Below are 20,684 nucleotides of genomic sequence, written 5' to 3' on the forward strand. Positions count from 1 at the left end.
TCAACCTGTAAGCCTCTCTTGTTTCGTCCTAGAGATCGTACTTTTTGGAAGTCTGGAATTAAAAAAACCTCTTTCAGACAGTTTAGTTTAATTTTAGTCATCCCCTTTAATGACCAATAGCATCACTGTTACAACGTAACACTGATATCTTTAAGCCAAGCTAACTAGCATCTCATAACTAAGGAGAGTAGGATATCAGCTCCCCTACAGCCCAGCAGGCTACGCTGCTGTACTGTCACAAATAGGCTTCCTTTATTCAAATCAAGTTTACAAAAACACTGCATGTTCTTAACTAGAAAGATAACAGTGAAGGACAATAATTCAGGAGAGAAGTTAATTGATACCGAGTTTCATTTAGAGGTCAGAATCAAACACTGTTCCTAATTTCACAAGGGAACAGCCATGAATGTTATCACTCTGTGTCCTGTTTACACAGATTCACTGATGCCAAGATAAATATTCTTAATTGCCTTACCTTCCCTGCCTGTCTATTTTCTAGTGTGCAGCAAATGTGTTCTATAATTCAACATTACGTTTATGGACAAGTTTTAAGGCTACAGACTTTCTCAAAAGGAGAGGGTAGATCCTGTAACATGGTTCCCTGAGCAGACTGTCAAAAGTAACTTGGCAAAATGCCTCATCACCAGAACTTTCCAACAAACACCAAGGCATTGCTTGGCTGGTGGTGGGAAGGGCACTACCTGCAAGACCCTCTTGTCTTCCTAGACTGTGTGTGCCACCACACTCTGCCCTTGAAGCTGCTGCAGACTGAGTAAAGACTGTGTCACATCCTCTTCTGGAATGTACCTTTGCAAAGGAAGTCTGCAGAAAGATGCAGTGGTTTTTGTTGAGGTTCATCCCAAGCAGCTCCGTGAAGCAGAACTCTACGTTCTAGGATTCTGTGATACACACTGAGACAAACATTGGCTGTGCCTGGAGGACCATCAACATGGCCAAAGATGCTCTTTGTTCTGCCCAAAACTTGTGGGTCTTCCAAAACAAGGAGTTGACCCCCATCGAGTGTTGCAGACTGGCACGTTCCAAGGTCCAGGACTACGTGCTGAGGGATGCACTAAAGCTTGGGGCTGCTGCTATCAAGACACTTTGGGGAAGGACCACTGTTTGAGGTCTTTCTGCTGAAGGCAAGTGCAGGTCCATTAAGTTATCGGACCCTTTGGGTACCTCAAAAATAGAAATAATCTTATACAAGTAAGAGATGCCTTTTGTTTGTTTATTGGATAGAGTCCAACTTCAATGTTTGTCTTGTTTTCTTTACTTGCTATTGTAAAGAATCAAACTTCTTTAGTAACTATGGATATCTATATATTTTTCATGAATAAATTGTATTTTTGAAATAAAAAGAATCCTTCCTAGATATGGGACCAAAACTGCTCACAATATTCCAAATACCTTACACTACCTGAGCAACACGTCCCTATTCTCACCTTCTCAAACAAGCCCTAACATTGCATTTACTTTCCTAACTGCTAACTGAAGCTACATTTTATCATGAAGAGAATCCTGACCACGGACTAACAAGTCCCTTTGTGCTTCAGATCTGGCAGTATCTGCCCAGAGAGAGATAAAGCTGAGACAACGTTTGGGGTCCGGGGGCGGCCGTCATTCGGAAGATCGCGCTTTGGGACTTGATGCGGGACTTTATTTCACCTCTCTGCCTGTGGGAAGGAGTATTTTTCATTCTAAAACGTATTATTTTGTTTGGCGACACCGAAGTCGGCCCTTTTGTTTTCTGTTTTCTCTCCTGAAAGGGTTGTTTCTCTTTAAAGAGTTTATCTTCTGAAGCAGCTGCTAACGGTCACTCGGGGCACGAGGCGGCCGTTAACCGCCAGCTCGCGCGCGGCGGGGGAGGGGGCGGGGCCTGGAGCTAAAATGGCGGCGGTCCCACCCAGAAAGGAAAAGGGTCAGAGGGAGAGCGGACTGTGTCAATAAAGTCCCTGTTCCCAAGGTAACGATGGTGGTTATTGGTGGATGGAGGAAGAGTGGACTGTGTCAGTAAAGTCCCTGTTCCCAAGGTAACGATGGTGGTTATTGGTGGATGGAGGGAGAGTGGACTGTGTCAGTAAAGTCCTGTTCCTGAAGGTAATGATGGTGGACATTGGGGGCTGAGGGGGAGGGGATTGAGCCTGGTCCCCTCCCCACAGTGAGACATCTTGCCGGTAAGCGGGGCCGGGTGACCGTTACCAATTTTATTTTATATTCCACCCCCTCCCCCTCTCACTTAGCTCCAAGGGTTTTTATTTACACTGGAGGATATTATCTGATGGTGGGGAGCTGATGCTGGTGAAGGAAGAGGGATGGCTGACCACCGCGACAGCGAGGACCACACCGTTTTATTTTGCCGCTGGGATACGCTCCAGATGCAGGAGGATGGCCGGGGACGGAGGAAAGAAAGAGAACTTGGAAATGGGAAGAGTTGGTAGGGTTTGGGACTCTGTACCTGAAACTGCAGTCTATACCAATTCAATTGTTAAATTTTACATTTGACATAAGCAATGATTTTTATTATGGGGTCAAGGCAGACAAATGGAGTGAGGCCACAGATCAACCCCGATCTTATTGAGGGATTGGAACAGGATCTGGGGGCTGAATGGCCTCCTCCTTTTCCTGTGAAACTTGATTACAAATTTACCAGAGCTCTTCAGTAAAATTGGAAGGTGATAAATGAATAAGGATGGACAATCTCGTGCCCTGGGGCAGCACAGTGGCTCAGTGGTTAGCACTGCTGCCTCACAGCATCAGGGCCCCAGGTTCGATTCCAGCCTCGGGTGACCGTGTGAAGTTTGCACATTCTCCCTGTATCTGCGTGGGTTTCCTCCGGGTGCTCCAGTTTCCTCCCACAGTCCAAAGATGAGCGGGTCAGGTGGATTGGGCATGCTAAAGTGCCCATAATATTAGGTGCATTAGTCAGAGAGAAATGGGTCTGGGTGGGTTACTTTTCGGAGGGTCGGTGTGGACTGGTTGGGCAAAAGGGCCTGTTTCCGCACTGTAGGGGAATCTAATCTAAGACAGGGTTCATTCTGCTGAAACTGCTGGGATGGGGCTGTGCATTTCTCATCTAATAGTTACTGTGTCACTGACCCCACTGTGTCGATATCACTGACTCCAAGGAGAGCAGACTGATACCTTGTCCCTTTACGGAGGATGTGTTCTGTTTCCCTTGATGAGGGATGTTATCAACCTGGTACCAAGGTGTATGTTCCATGGAAAGCAGAGTAAATAACTTTTTGGGTTTTCTTAAATTACAACCAAAGCAGCATGAGGAAGTGGAGTCCGGCTCTCACCGATCCAGGGGCTCAGTGCTGCTTTCAGTTACTGAAGTTGCGTTATTTGGTGTTGAAGCTGTTAGTCACAGCTGTCGCCTCTCTCTGCTGTAGGAAAAAAGCTTGAACTCTCTCCCTGCTGTGAGATTGTTTGTTTTGGTATTCCTCTTCTGGATTGGAGGAGATAGTAAGTGAGGGAAATCTGTTTTGCTGAATTTGCCTTTACTATGGGTCTGTTTATAGGATGTGGCTGTATTGGAACAGTTGATGGGTAGAAATAAATAATATATTATTTTGTTCTGTATTCCAACAGGTTCAAGTTGTGTTTTTTTTTCATTGTTTGCATTTTAATTGTGGTGTAAGAATTAAGTGTGTTTTGTGTAAAGCTCAACATTCTGACCCATCCAATTCCATCCAGAACAGAACACTCTAGAACTGTCCATGATGCTCCCAGCGATGTCTAAGGTTCGACATGACCATTCTCAAACTCACTTGAAATATTGGCCAACAGAGTTCTGTACATTGTAGAAGGGATGTGAGTGCATTGGAGAGGGAGCAGAGGAGATTGACCAGGACGTTCCCTGGGCTTGGAGAGTTTTAGTTCTGAAGAGAGTTTGGAAAGACTGGGATTGTTTTCATTAAAGCAGAGACGATGGAGAGGAGACATGACTGAGATGTATAAGACTATGATGGGTGGAGGGTATATAGGAAGAGAACATTTCCCATGGATGGGGGGATTAAGGACCGGGACATAGATTTAAGTGAAGGAAACTGCACCCTTTAGTTAAGGGAGGAGTAGCGTGTCAACAACTAAATGGCTGGAGGATAAGAGAAAGAGCTGGAAAGCGCAGCCAAAATGAGAGGTAGAGGTGTGAACCCTAAAGACAATTCGGAATTATATGGATGATATTTTGAAATGCCACAGTGGACAAGGCTGCAGACTGATGTAGACAGTGAAGCAAGAGGACATGACAGACAAGGAGTGAAACCCACATCCCTCTGTATAGTGGGCCCAGACCCATACCCTCCCTGGCCTCACCCCTCCATCTCCCTTCAAACTGCTCCATCATCAGTCAGCTGTTTTGGGTTTCTACACTGAGCATGCCCAGTACACTGCAGGGAACAAAGAATGTGATTCATCCCCATTTGCTGCCGTACAGATCGTGTGTGTCTCAGAGTCAGCTCTGAGACATCTCCTGGGCAGTCTCAATCTGTATCTGTGTGTCTCTGACTCCGTGTTATTGAGCATCACCCGTACACCCTAATGTCTATGTCTAGAACTGCTTTGTATATTCTGGAATATGAACACATTGTAACCTGAGAAAGGTGAGGGTTTCGGTGTTCCCCGGCTTACTCCCTGTTTGATCGCAGTGAGGCCACTTGAACTGGACAGGTCAAAGTGTGACCTCACAGAACAAGTGTGACCTCACCGTGTACATCACAGAGAGAGTTCTGACATCACAACTGGTTTGTAAACTGGCTTCAACTGAGACACGCGGCTGTGTCAGGAAACACAGGGAAGGCTAGGTCACTGCACTGACCGTGTCTCTGGCTGATCTGTCTGGGAGTGAATGTGATCAGAGAGATCATCAAAACAGCTGGACTTTACAAAGAGAAAACAAAGCTTTGAAAACACCATCAGCATTTGGATCAGGCAGAAGATGGGAGGTTTGAAAGGTTAGTGTAAAATTCTTCCTCTTGCACTGACTGAGGATTTGGGGGTAATTATAGAGTCATAGAGTTATAGAAATGTACAGCATGGAAACAGACCCTTCAGTCCAACCTGTCCACACCGACCAGATATCCCAACCCAATCTAGTTCCCCCATGTCAGCACCCGGCCCATATCCCTCCAAACCCTTCCTATTCATATACCCATCCACATGCCTCTTAAATGTTGCATTTGTACCAGCCACCACCACATCCTCTGGCAGCTCATCCCATACACGTACCACACTCTGCGTCAAAAAGTTGCCCCTTAAGTCTCTTTTATATCTTGCCCCTCTCACCCTAAACCTATGCCCTCTAGTTCTGGACTCCCCGATCCCGGGGAAAAGACTTTGTCTATTTATCCTATCCATGCCCCTCATAATTTTGTAAACCTCTATAAGGTCACCCCTCAGCCTCCGACGCTCCAGGGAAAACAACCCCAGCCTGTTCAGCCTCTCCCTATAGCTCAGATCCTCCAACCCCAGCAACATTCTTGTAAGTCTTTTCTGAACCCTTTCAAGTTTCACAACATCTTTCCGATAGGAAGGAGGTCAGAATTGCTCACAATATTCCAACAGTGGCCTAACCAATGTCCTGTACAGCCGGAACATGACCTCCCAATTCCTGTACTCAATACTCTGACCAACAAAGGAAAGCATACCAAACGCCTTCTTCACTTTCCTATCTACCTGCGACTCCACTTTCAAGGAGCTATGAACCTTCACTTCAAGGTCTCTTTGTTCAGCAACACTCCCTAGGACCTTACCATTAAGTCTATAAGTCTTGCTAGCATTTGCTTTCCCAAAATGCAGCACCTCACATTTATCTAAATTAAACTCCATCTGTCACTTCTCAGCCCATTGGCCCATCTGGTCCAGATCCTGTTGTAATCTGAGGTAACCCTTTTCGCTGTCCACTGCACCTCCAATTTTGGTGTCATCTGCAAACTTACTAACTGTACCTCTTATGCTCGCATCCAAATCATTTATGTAAATGACAAAAAGTAGAGGGCCCAGCACCAATCCTTGTGGCACTCCACTGGTCGCAGGCCTCCAGTCTGAAAAACAACCCTCCACCATCACCCTCTGTCTTCTACCATTGAGCCAGTTCTGTATCCAAATGGCTAGTTCTCCCTTTATTCCATGAGATCTAACCTTGCTAATCAGTCTCCCATGGGAAACCTTGTCGAACGCCTTACTGAAGTCCATATAGATCGCATCTATTGCTCTGCCCTCATCAATCTTCTTTGTTACTTCTTCAAAAAATCTCAATCAAGTTTGTGAGACATGAATTCCCAAGCACAAAGCCATGTTGACTATCCCTAATCAGTCCTTGCCTTTCCAAATACATGGGATGGAAATGTGTTGCTGGAGAAGCGCAGCAGGTCAGGCAGCATCTAGGGAACAGGAGAATCGACGTTTCGGGCATTAGCCCTTCTTCAGAAATGAGGAAAGTTTGTCCAGCAGGCTAAGATAAAAGATAGGGAGGACGGACTTGGGGGAGGGGCGTCGGAAATGTGATAGGTGGAAAAAGGTCAAGGTGAGGGTGATAGGACAGATTGGGGTGGGGGCGGAGAGGTCGGGAAGAAGATTGCAGGTTAGGGAGGCGGTGCTGAATTTGATGGATTTGACTGAGACAGGCTGGGGGGAGGAGAAATGAGGAAACTGGTGAAATCCGAGTTCATCCCTTGTGGTTGGAGGGTTCCTAGCCGGAAGATGAGGCGTTCTTCCTCCAACCGTCGTTTCGCTATGGTCTGACGATGGAGGAGTCCAAAGACCTGCATATCCTTGGTGGAGTGGGAGGGGGAATTGAAATGTTGAGCTACAGGGTGGTTGGGTTGGTTGGTCCGGGTGTCCCAGAGGTGTTCTCTGAAACGCTCCGCAAGTAGGCGGCCTGTCTCCCCAATATAGAGGATGCCACATTGGGTACAGAGGATGCAATAGATGATATGTGTGGAGGTACAGGTGAATCTGTGGCGGATATGGAAGTTTCCTTTGGGGCCTTGGAGGGAGGTGAGAGGGGAGGTGTGGGCGCAAGTCTTGCACCTCCTGCGGTTGCAGGGGAAGGTGCCGGGAGTGGAGGTTGGGTTGGTGGGGGGTGTGGATCTGACGAGGGAGTCACGGAGGGAGTGGTCTTTACGGAATGCTGATAGGGGAGGGGAGGGAAATATATCCTTGGTGGTGGGGTCCGTTTGGAGGTGGCGGAAATGACGGCAGATGATGCGCTGTACATGGAGGTTAGTGGGGTGGTAGGTGAGGACCAGTGGGGTTCTGTCCTGGTGGCGGTTGGAGGGGCGGTGTTCAAGGGCAGAGGATCGGGAAGTGGAAGAGATGCGGTGGAGGGCATCGTCGATCACGTCGGGGGGGAAATTGCGGTCCTTGAAGAAGGAGGCCATCTGGGATGTGCGTTTTTGGAACTGGTCCTCCTGGGAGCAGATGCGGCGGAGTCGAAGGAATTGGGAGAATGGGATGGTGTTTTTGCAGGGGGCAGGATGGGAGGAGGTGTAGTCGAGGTAGCTGTGGGAGTCGGTCGGTTTGTAGTAGATGTCCGTGTTGATTCGGTCGCCTGAGATGGAAATAGAAAGGTCGAGGAAGGGGAGGGAGGAATCTGAGACTGTCCAGGTGAATTTGAGGTCGGGGTGGAAGGTGTTGGTGAAGTGGATGAACTGTTCCACCTCCTCGTGGGAGCACGAGGCAGCGCCGATACAGTCATCGATGTAGCGGAGGAAAAGGTGGGGGGTGGGGCCAGTGTAGTTGCGGAAGATGGATTGTTCCACATATCCTACGAAGAGGCAGGCATAGCTGGGGCCCATGCGGGTGCCCATGGCTACTCCTTTTGTTTGGAGAAAGTGAGAGGATTGGAAAGAGAAGTTGTTCAGGCTGAGGACCAGTTCAGTCAGTCGAAGGAGGGTGTCAGTGGAAGGGTACTGGTCGGTACGGCGGGAAAGGAAGAAGCGGAGGGCTTTGAGTCCTTTGTGATGGGGGATGGAGGTGTACAGGGACTGGATGTCCATGGTGAAAATAAGGCGTTGGGGACCGGGGAAGCGAAAATCATGGAGCAGGTGGAGGGCGTGGGTGGTGTCCCGAACGTAGGTGGGGAGTTCTTGGACTAAGGGGGACAGGACCGTGTCAAGGTAGGCGGAGATGAGTTCGGTGGGGCAGGAGCAGGCGGAGACAATGGGTCGGCCGGGGCAGTCAGGTTTGTGGATTTTGGGCAGGAGGTAGAAGCGGGAGGTGCGGGGTTGTGGGACGATGATGTTGGAGGCGGTGGATGGGAGATCCCCCGAGGTGATGAGGTTATGGACGGTCTGGGAGATGATGGTTTGGTGGTGGGGGGTGGGGTCATGGTCAAGGGGGCAGTAGGAGGGAGTGGAGGGCTGGTTGCAATGGAGGGAGTGGAGGGCTGGTTGCAACGGAGGGAGTGGAGGGCTGGTTGCAACGGAGGGAGGTAGTAGTTTGGCGCCCAACCTCACCATCAAACCAGCAGACAAGGGAGGCGCGGTAGTAGTTTGGCACACCGACCTCTACACCGCTGAGGCCAAACGCCAGCTCGCAGATACCTCCTCCTACTGCCCCCTTGATCATGACCTCATCCCCCACCACCAAACCATTATCTCCCAGACCATCCATAACCTCATCACCTCGGGGGATCTCCCATCCACCGCCTGCAACCTCATAGTCCCACAACCCCGCACCGCCCGTTTCTACCTCCTGCCCAAAATCCACAAACCTGACTGCCCCGGCCGACCCATTGTCTCCGCCTGCTCCTGCCCCACCGAACTCATCTCTGCCTACCTTGACACCGTCCTGTCCCCCTTAGTCCAAGAACTCCCCACCTACGTTCGGGACACCACCCACGCCCTCCACCTGCTCCATGATTTTCGCTTCCCCGGTACCCAACGCCTTATTTTCACCATGGACATCCAGTCCCTGTACACCTCCATCCCCCATCACAAAGGACGCAAAGCCCTCCGCTTCTTCCTTTCCCGCCGTACCGACCAGTACCCTTCCACTGACACCCTCCTTCGACTGACTGAACTGGTCCTCACCCTGAACAACTTTTCTTTCCAATCCTCCCACTTCCTCCAAACAAAAGGAGTAGCCATGGGCACCTGCATGGGCCCCAGCTATGCCTGCCTCTTCGTAGGATATGTGGAACAATCCATCTTCCGCAACTACACTGGCCCCACCCCCCACCTTTTCCTCCGCTACATCGATGACTGTATCGGCGCTGCCTCGTGCTCTCACGAGGAGGTGGAACAGTTCATCCACTTCACCAACACCTTCCACCCCGACCTCAAATTCACCTGGACAGTCTCAGATTCCTCCCTCCCCTTCCTCGACCTTTCTATTTCCATCTCAGGCGACCGAATCAACACGGACATCTACTACAAACCGACTGACTCCCACAGCTACCTGGACTACACCTCCTCCCATTCTGCCCCCTGCAAAAACGCCATCCCATTCTCCCAATTCCTTCGACTCCGCCACATCTGCTCCCAGGAGGACCAGTTCCAAAAACGCACATCCCAGATGGCCTCCTTCTTCAAGGACCGCAATTTCCCCCCCCGACGTGATCGACGATGCCCTCCACCGCATCTCTTCCACTTCCCGATCCTCCGTCCTTGAACACCGCCCCTCCAACCGCCACCAGGACAGAACCCCACTGGTCCTCACCTACCACCCCACTAACCTCCATGTACAGCGCATCATCCGCCGTCATTTCAGCCACCTCCAAACGGACCCCACCACCAAGGATATATTTCCCTCCCCTCCCCTATCAGCATTCCGTAAAGACCTCTCCCTCCGTGACTCCCTCGTCAAATCCACACCCCCCACCAACCCAACCTCCACTCCCGGCACCTTCCCCTGCAACCGCAGGAGGTGCAAGACTTGCGCCCACACCTCCCCTCTCACCTCCCTCCAAGGCCCCAAAGGAAACTTCCATATCCACCACAGATTCACCTGTACCTCCACACATATCATCTATTGCATCCTCTGCACCCGATGTGGCCTCCTCTATATTGGGGAGACAGGCCGCCTACTTGCGGAGCGTTTCAGAGAACACCTCTGGGACACCCGGACCAACCAACCCAACCACCCTGTAGCTCAACATTTCAATTCCCCCTCCCACTCCACCAAGGATATGCAGGTCTTTGGACTCCTCCATCGTCAGACCACAGCGAAACGACGGTTGGAGGAAGAACGCCTCATCTTCCGGCTAGGAACCCTCCAACCACAAGGGATGAACTCGGATTTCACCAGTTTCCTCATTTCCCCTCTCCCCAGCCTGTCTCAGTCAAATCCATCAAATTCAGCACCGCCTCCCTAACATGCAATCTTCTTCCCGACCTCTCCGCCCCCACCCCAATCTGTCCTATCACCCTCACCTTGACCTTTTTCCACCTATCACATTTCCGACGCCCCTCCCCCAAGTCCCTCCTCCCTATCTTTTATCTTAGCCTGCTGGACAAACTTTCCTCATTCCTGAAGAAGGGCTGATGCCCGAAACGTCGATTCTCCTGTTCCCTAGATGCTGCCTGACCTGCTGCGCTTTTCCAGCAACACATTTCCATCTCTAATCTCCAGCATCTGCAGACCTCACTTTCTCCCCTGACATTAAGCCAGTTTTGTATCCAAGTGGCAAGATCACTCTGAATCCCTTGCGATCTAACTCGATTAATTAGTCTACTTTGTGGAACCTGGTCAAAGACTTTACTAAAGTCCAAGTATACAACATCTACTGCTCTGCCCTCATCCACCTTTTAGATAACTTCTTCAAAAAGCTCAATTACATTTGCAAGACACGATTTTCCTCATACAAATGGATGCTAACTATCCTGAATCAAATTCTGCCTCCATAAATATCCAAAAATCTTAGCTTTTGAGCTCACCTTCAACAATTTAACAACAACAGATGTCAGTCTCACAGGTCACTAGTTCTCCTTACAACCCTTCTGAAATAAAGGCACAATATTAGACACTGTCCAGTTATCAGACACCTCACTCGTTGTTATAGATGATGAAAACATTTTGCAAGGGGCCCTGTAATTCCCTCCCTTACTGTGTATATCTGAGTGGGATGCATTAGACCAGGTCCCAGAGATTAATCCATCTTTATATTCCCTAAAACCTCCAGAACACCTTCTTCTGTGATGTGAACTGTTTTTAAAACATTAATATTTATTATTACATTAAAATATCAGGTATCATTTTATGACAGTGAATTCAGAGAAATTTAGAACCCAGCAAAGGAGGACCAAGAAACTGCTCGGGAAATCAAAAGGAGAACGTGAATGCAAACAAGAAACAAACAAATGGACAAAAAGCTTCAATCGATGTTTGAAAGGGAAATGAAAGCAAAGTCCGATGTGGAGCAGTGAATGTGTGGACAGGATAAATTATTGTGGAGAACATGGAAATTACTGGGAAAATAAACAACTACTTTGTGTCTGTTTTCATGGAGTAAGATCCAGAAAATCCCCCAGAAACACCAAGTGACCGTGGGCCTTGTGCAAATAAAGAAAATAAAATCCTTCCTATCAGGGAGGAGGTAGGATTTGGAAACAAAGCTGGATTGAGCATTGATAAGTCTGATAGACAAAATGTACTTCATCCCAGAATTCCGGAGGAAGCAGCAATAGAAGCATTGATTGCATTGGACAGCATTGGGTTTTGCTCTGGTCATTCGCAAAGGCAGGAGTCCATTCTGGGTAAGTGGAAGGTGATTAACGTGGGAGACAGTATGCACTGCAGATGTTGGAAGTCAGAGTCAACAAATGTGAAGCTGGAACAGCAGAGCAGGTCAGACAGCCTTCAAGGAACAGAAAAATCAATGCTTCGGACCAAAACCCTTGGATAACCGGAATGTTATGAACTTAATCCGACTACTTGTGAAGGGAAGAAGAGGGAGATTGGCGACCTACAGATCTGGTAACTTGTTATCCACAGTCAGGAATCTGTTAGATTCAATGCTAAAGAATATGATCTTAGATATTTAGAATGTAACAGGAAAATTGGAGAGAAAGATTATGCATTGATGAAAGGGAAATCATTACTGAGAAATGTTTTTCACAGTATTTGAAGATGTTTCTTGTAAACATGGACAATGGAGAACCAGAGATATGGTATAGATGTGTATTCCGGATGATTTTTGAAGACCTCACACAGTGAGTTAGCAAATAAAGTTAAAGGTGAGAGTATTGGCAAGAACATGTGCAAATGGAAAAGTAAAAGTTAGGTTTGCCTTCATTGAAAGGGATTTGGAATATCGAAGGAAGACATCCTGCACCAGTTGCAGAGAGTGTTGGCGAGACTGTATCTGGAGTGTTGTGTTCTGGTCTCCTGATCTGAGGAAGAATATGCTGAGTACAGACGAACTACAATGGAGATTCTCCAGATTAATTCCTCAGGAGGGAAAGTTGTCTGATGAGGAAACAGTGGCCTGTGCTATTGAGAGGTTCCAAAGAATGAGGCATGATCCCGGCAGAGAAGCCCAACCAACACAGAGACATGGAGAAGTGCTGGCAGGCAAGATTAGGAAGAATCCCAAAATATTCCGCATGCTCATCAAACAGAACAGAGAACCAGGGAGCAATTAGGGCCTATTAAAACCAAACAAGGCAATCTGTGTGTGAAGCTGACGAACATTGGCAGATACTTACATGACCGCTTCATATCTGTTTTACTTGGGAGAAAGAGGATGCAAGTACAGATTTCGAGAATGTGGACTATGAAGCTCTTCAGCAGATTGGTATAAAATGCGAGCAGGGGTTGATGGTTTTAGTTGGTATGCAATTGGTCAAATCCCCTAGTCTGAATGACTTGTGTCTCAGGACACTGTGGGAGAGCCAACAGAGGAAAAGGCCTGACCAAAAGTTTTAAGTCAACTTTTGTCACAGATGTGGTTCCAGAAGAATAGAGAACAGCTATAGGTGTGGTTCCACATCACAGGAAGGGTGCTGGAGATAGACCAGGCAGCTCTCGACCAGTGAATATCAGATCAGTGTCAGGGAAACTATTGGAAAAAGCTGGGAAGGAGAAAATCGATCTCCGTTTGGAGAGGCAAGGTTTGATCAGAGAGAGACAGCATGAACTTTATCAGAGAGTAGTCTTGCCTAACGGATTTGAGTGACTTATTTTTGAGAAAGCTGTTCATCTTGATTCTTAGCAAGATGATGAGAAAACCCCACATGGGAAATTGAAAAACAAAGTAAAGTCTCATGGTATCTTGGCAAGTTACATCCAAAATTGTCATCGTGGCAGGAGACAGAGGATGGTGGTAGAAGGCCGTCTGTGTGACTGGAGACCAGTGTCCGGTGGGTGTACCACAGCGATCAGTGCTGTGTCCCATATTATTTGTAGTACTCATGATGTAGATGTGAATGTGGAGGGGGGGGGGATAGTTTGTGGGGATTGTGATGAATAAGTTTGCATTTGACACCAAAATTGGCTGGTGGTTGACAGTTAAGAGGAAGGTCTTATGATACAGGAAGATATAGATGGAATGGTCAGATGGCAGATCATTGACAGGTGGACTATAACACTGATAAATATGAGGGGAAGAAGGAAGCAGACAGGGGCATACACAATGAATGACAGCACGTGAGGAAGCTCAAAGGTTGCTTCTCCAGAGATCCCTGATTTGAAAGGCTATTAGGTTACTCAAGAAGGCATATGGGACCATAGACATAACCATTCTTCATCGAGCCATAGATTATAAGAGCTATTTGGGACTTTGGTTAGACCACAGAGGAATACTGTGTGCATTTCAGGATTGCACAGGAAGAGGAGATTTACTAGGATGTTCCCTGGGATGGAACGTATCAGCTATCAAGAGCAACTGGGTAAGCTTGGGTTGTTTGCTCTGAAGCAGAGAAGGCTCATGGGGATGTGATTCAGAAGGATAAGATTACGAGAGGCATGGACAGGGTGCATAGACAGCACTTGTTCCTTTTAGCCCAAGGGTCAAGAACAAAGGAACACACTTTTAAAGTAAAGGATTTGAGGGTTAAAGAGGTTTTGAGGATTGTTTTTCACCCAGAGGATGTTGTGGACTGCAATGCACTTCCTGAGAAGGTAGTTGTCACGGGTAAACTCACAATCATTAAAAAAGACTTGGAGGAGGACTGGAAGTGCCATAACATTCACAGCTATGGGCCTCGTGAAGGAAAGTGGGACTAATGCAGATTGAGCTGGATTTCAGATGGTACAGAGTCTGTGCTTCTGTGGTTGTGGAAGATCAATTAACCTTATGACAGGAATTGATGTATTTCTGAAGAGTATATGAACAAGGGTTATAAGAATGAACGGAACATCTTCTAAAAGTATGTCAATGGGAAAGGTTAATGAAAATAAGTGCAGCTTCCTTCCAGTCTGAAACCCGAGAATGCAGAACAGGGAAATGGCAGAATGAGGAAGCAACTACTTCAGTTCTGTCTTCACAGGAGAAAACAAAACAAAAATAACTTCCTAACAAGAGAAGGAAACCTCAGTCTGGTGAGAAAAACAATGAACAGAATGGAATTAGGAAATAAATGGTTTTGGAGAAATGATTGGGAGTGAAGTAATGGACAGAGACAAAGTTAACATAGATTTATGAAATAGGAATTATATTTGAGAAAATGACTGGTACTTAAATTATGGAGAAGTAATGGATGTGATGCATTTGGATTTTCAGAATGGTTTTTGATAAAGTTCCAATCCTAGTTTGTAAAATCATTCTATGGGATTGGGGCTAGTATATGGACATGATTTTCGAATTAGAGAACTGACAGAAAATAGTGAATCGGAATAAAATAATATTTTTGGAGGATAAGGCTCATAGGCTGTCACAGGGATGGGTGCTTGGCCCCCAGCTGTTCACAATACTGATCAAACATGTGGTTGAGGGGCTCACATGTAATATTTCCAAGCCTGATGATGGCTCTAAACAATGTAGGATTGTGAGTGGGTGAGGAGGATGTAAAATAACTCCAAGGTGATTGAGACAAGTGGAGTGAATGGGTAAATATGCGAGAGATCAAGAGCAATGTGGATAGATGTGACATTGTATACATTGGAAGGAAACATAGAAAGGCAGCCTACTGTTTGATAAGGGATTGATTGAACGACCTCGATCTATAAAAGGACTTACGTTCCCTTTTTTGTTTGCTTCTGTGCAGACCTCAGAGGTCCATGCTGGGCAGCGAGTTCTGAGGCTCGAAGTCAATACTGCGAATGGCATTGGCACGCTGACCAGTGTACATACACCCAGCCAAGTGGGTAGCTGTAACATTGAAAAGGAACTCCTTATACACTAGTCACTGAAAACAATACTGCGGGGGCAGAAAACAGTGAGCGAGATAAGTGCTGTATTGACCTTCATTACGAAGGAATTTGAGTACCGGAGTAATGGGTGTCTTACTGCCTCTGTACAGGACCTCGTCTCAAACATTGTGCGGTATTGTGTGCCATCTGGGTCTCCATACTGAATGAAGGACAATCCTGACATTGAGGGAGTGCAGTGAATGATGGCCAGACTGATCTCTGAGATGACAGGCTTGTTGTGGGAACAAGTTTGGATAGACTGGGTCTGTATTCCATGAGGCTTAGGAAAACGACTGAAGGATACAGTGACATATGCAAATCTCTGAGAGGATGAGACAGAGTGGAAGTAGTGATGATAACTCCCCTGGCTGATAGGTCTAAAGCAACAGGCCACGGTATTAGGTACAGGCAGGTTACTGTGCACTGAGATGAGAATAAATGTCTGCACTCAGAGACTGGTGAACCTGGGGAATTCTCTACCACAAAAGGCCATGGAAGCCAAAGCCCTGAAGATAAGTCTCTAGAGACTAAAGGACTGGGAAGAGAGCAGGAGTATGGTGGGGAAATGAAGGATCAGCTATCTTTATATTGAATGGAGAGAAAAATCGATAGACTGAAGGGACCACCACTGCAGTTCCTATTTGATATTTTTTACAGTCAATAATCACATTAAGAGATATGTACATTGTCTGGGAAAAGTGCATAGAGGCGATGTTCGGCAATATGGGTGACTCTTAACTGACTTCAAAGTATCATGAAAAGGGAGAGATGAATCACCCATTCAATAGTTTTGGCTGAGGATGGTGCATATACTGCATCCTAGTCTTTTACACTGATGTACAGGGGTGTTCCGTTATTCAGGATGGGGATGTTTGTGGAGCCCTCCCCTCGAGTGTGTTGTTTAACTGTTGGTCTCTATTTCTTGAGATCACAAATACTCTATCACTATTTATGACGGGATGGGACATGATCATTGGTCAATTGGTATTGGGATCATTTCACCCTCTCTATCAGATGTTAGTCCTGCTGCTTGGAATGCAAGCAGCCAAGTGCAGTAGCTTTAATGGGGTTGCCATCAGTTTTCAGTAGACATGGTTTTGACCCTGGCATATTCACCCACACTCTTCACTGAACCCTGGATTGATGGCAATGGTAGATGGAGGGATTATCCTGGGAGAAAAGTTACAGACTGTGGTTAAACCTGAATCTGGTGCTGTTGTGGTCTGCAGCACCACATGAATGGCCAGCCTGAGCTGCAATATCTGCAATGCATTCTGCTACCTATCCCCCAGTTCACACCGAGACCCATTCACCCATAGTCCCTGTACTCAGTGACCTACTCTGGTTTCTGATGGAGGAACACTTCAATTTCAATATCGTCATTCTCCTGAGGGTCCCTTCATAGTGTCATACCTCCAGTTTATCATATCACACAAAATCCTTCAACATGTTCATCTGAAACTTTTCGCTTCCAGTAATGGCATCTCCAGTGTTTAAAGTGAATGTCCTCCCTTCTGTTTCAGTCCCTGACCATGATTAAGAGCTCTATAGGGTCATTGATGACAGCATGTGTAGCTTCAGAACCAATGAAGTAGTGCACATTGTGCTAGTGTTCACTTCCCGGTGTATACTGCTCCATGTTGGACAGGGCGTTGGAGCAGTTTTTTTTATTACACATCACTGAACTTTGTTCAAAAACAGAAATTGGTGGAGAACCTAAGCAGGTCTGACAGCTCCTGTGGACTGAATACAGAGTTAAAATTCTGGGTCCAATCTCCCCTTTTCTCCAGCAATTTAAGTTTTTACTGTAGAGTTCCAGTATCCACAGTTACTTGTTTTATTGAAAATTGGTTCTGTGCCTAAACATTTCTGGAAATAGTCAGGTCTGGCAGCATCTGCAGGGACAGGGAAAAAGATTGAATGTTTCAAGTCCAGCGTGACATTTCTTCAGAACTGGAAAGGGATTGGGACATTTGATTTTTAATCCCTTGACAGCAGTGGAAGAGGGGTGATGGAAAACAGAGGGTGTGGAGCTGCAGCATAAAAGACAAAAGTGTTTTTAGTTGTGGTGAAAGGGAAACAGCTGTAAAGTGGATCTAAGTTAAGGTGGACACGGTTAAGAATCACACAACACCAGGTTAGAGTCCAACAAGTTTATTTCGACTACAACCTGGTGTTGTGTGATTTTTAACTTTGTCCACTCCAGTCCAACACAGGCACCTCCTCATCATAATTTAAGGTGGGAATGGGGGGAATGGGTTCTCACCATTGAGTGCCAGATAAACAAGACACAGACAAGACAAGGTCATAGGGAGACCAGGAGAGAGAATGCATTAAAAATGTAGAAAGCATCAAAATGTGGTCAGGCTGTGAAGTTATGGAATTGAATATTAACTCCGACAGGCTGTAACGTACCAAAGTGTAAAGTAAGGTGTTACTCAAGCTTGGGTTTTGCTTCTGTGGAACATTTCAGCAGCCCGGCACTGAAATGTTAGCATGAGAGCAAGGGAGGTTATTGAAATGGGAAGCAATGAGAAAGTCTGACAGACAGAGTGGAAGGGTTCCCCAAATTTGTCTCTATTTAGTCTCACCAATGTAAAGTAGTTTGCATTATGAGCAGCAGTGACAGTAGACTGGATTAAAAGGGTACAAATAAAATGTTGTTTCATCTGGAAGGTGTGTTTGGGGCCTTGGATAGTGAGGAGGGAAGAGGTGAATCGGTAAGTGTTACAGCTTCTGTAATTGCATGGGAAGGTGCCATGGGGGAGTGGGGAAATGTTTAGGGTGACAGAGGGTGTCTCTGAGGGAATGGTCCTTGTGAAAAAGAACAAAGAACAAAGAACAAAGTTACAGACTGTGGTTAAACCTGAATCTGTTGCTGGTGTGGTCTACAGCACCACATGAATGGCCAGTCTGAGCTGCAATATCTGCAATGCATTCTGTTTCCTGTCCCCCAGTTCACACCGAGACCCTTTCACCCATCGTCCCTGTACTCAGTGACCTACTCTGGACCTAAACGTTCCACCTCTCACCCTGAAAGCAAGACCTCTCGTTATTGAATCCTTCACCCTGGGAAAAAGCTTGTCTCTATCCAGTCTGTCTATACCCTTCACGACTTTGTAAACCTCAATCAGGTCCCCCCTCAATCTCCTTTTTTCTAGTGAAAATAAACCTAACCTACTCAACCTCTCTTCATAGCTGGCACCTTCCATACCAGGCAACATCCTCATAAACTTTCTCTGCACCCTCCTTTTGGTAATGTGGCGACCAGAACTGTACACAGTATTCTAAATGCAGCTGAACCAATGTCTTGTACAATTTTAACATGCCTAGCCAGCTCTTATACTCAATACCCCGTCCAATGAAGGCAAGCGTACTATATGCCTTCTTGACCACTCTATCTACCTGTGCAGCAACCTTCAGGGTACAATGGACCTGCACTCCCAGATCTCTCTGCCCATCAACGTTTCCTAAGGCTCTTCCATTCATTGTAGAATTCGCTCTAGAAGAAGACTTGCCTAAATGCATCACCTCACATTTGTCTGGATTGAACTCCATCTGCCACTTTTCCGTCTAACTCTCCAGTCTATCTATACCCTCCTGTATTCTTTGACAGTCCCTTATGCTTTCGGCTACTCCACCAATCTTCGTATCATCTGCAAACTTGATGATCATACCATTAGTGCCCTCTTCCAGATCATTTATGTACATTACACAAAACAGAGGCCCCAGTACTGACCCCTGTGGAACACCACTGGTCACCTTTCTCTATTTCAAGAAACTCCCTTCAACTACTGCTCTCTGTCTCCTGTTGCTCAACAAGTTCTTTATCTACCTAGCTGGGACAGCCCGCACACCATGTGACTTAACTTTCTCTATTAGTTTACTATGGAGAACCTTATCAACCTTACTAAAGTCCATGTATATGACATCAACAGCCCTTCCTTCATCTTTCAACTTGGTCACTTCCTCAAAAAACTCTATTAAGTTGGTAAGGCACGATCTCCCCCACACAAAATCATGTTGCCTATCACTTATAAGCTCATTCTTTTCTAAATATAAATAGATCCTATCCCTCAGTACCTTCTCCAGCAACTTTCCCAGCACTGATGTCAGGCTCACTGGTCTGTAGTTACCCAGAATATCCTTACTCCCCTACTTACACAGGGGGACAACATGAGCAACCTTCCAGTCCCCTGGCACCTCACTTGTGGTTAAGGATGTTGACAGGGGATGAGAGGGGACGATGTGTTTGATCGTGCTGTCCTGCTGGAGGTGGTGGAAGTGGCAGGGGATGATTGTGTGAATGTGGAAGTGAGTGCGTGAGTGCAGTGGAAAGTGAAGATGAGGGAAATTGTTCTGGAAAGGAGGCGAAGGGGTGAGGGTATAAACACAGGAGGTGGGTCCGTCACAGTTGAAAGTCCTGTCCACCAGAGTTGTGGGGGGGTGGGATTTCTCATTTGAGGAAAAGCGAAGCCATGTCGGAGGTTTCCCAGTGGAATGTGGCATCATCAAACAGAAATAACAGAGACAGGAAACTGGGAGAATGGAGTCACTCTCGGCTGATCATGTGTTCGGCCACATCGAGAAGATCTTCCTGAAAGATTGAAAAGAATCAAGCATTTTAATTGCAGATTTTTGTCTTACATCTAACCTAAAGCAGGATGTAAAATATAGGGTCAGATACTTAAGAAGATATTTCATAACGTTCAGCAATGATTGTTTCTGATCAAAAAGATGGACTCAATAAGAAGATGAACAACCCACAGTTCAAAGACTCTGTCAAGGAGAGTATTCACCTAGAAAATTCAAATTGGTGCGAATTAGTGTAGGCCCAGTTTGGGATGCTTATTTTAGGAATAAGAGGCAGATGATATAAAGTGAAAAACAAGAAAAATAATATGAAAATAAATTGGCATGAAATCTCAAGACAAGTAGCAAGCACATCTCCGTGTGCACAGGAATATAGTTCAAGATGGGTGTGTGTTAGAAATGAAAATCGCTTCTCAATAATCGCTCTGGACAAATTCAGGAAAACAAAGTTTTATTAGCAAGTCTGCAGAGTTGGGCACTCTTCTGAGAAAAAGCGCCCTGAGGCTTACAAAGTCTCCCATTATATACAGCACAAGTCCCTCCTCTCCTTGGCTCCAACAAGCCATGAGGTTCACATTCTTAAAAACATCATTATTCTTCGATTTGTACCCTTATCACAAAGTCTGCAACAAATGTCTTCAGAGTCTCTAAAGTTGTTGTTTTTCTCACCCCGTAGTCTTATCATTCAAAGACTTATTCTTCTCTGTCTGAGCTCGCAGTCTTATCAGTCAAGGACTTATCCTTCCCTGCTGTGTGAATGGCTTCATCAATCAAGAGCCTGCTTGTTTTTACTA

This window comes from Chiloscyllium plagiosum, unplaced genomic scaffold (genome assembly GCF_037043375.1).
Source record: "Chiloscyllium plagiosum isolate Xiang-an unplaced genomic scaffold, Cpla_swu_hap1 HiC_scaffold_47, whole genome shotgun sequence".
NCBI lineage: Eukaryota > Metazoa > Chordata > Chondrichthyes > Orectolobiformes > Hemiscylliidae > Chiloscyllium > Chiloscyllium plagiosum.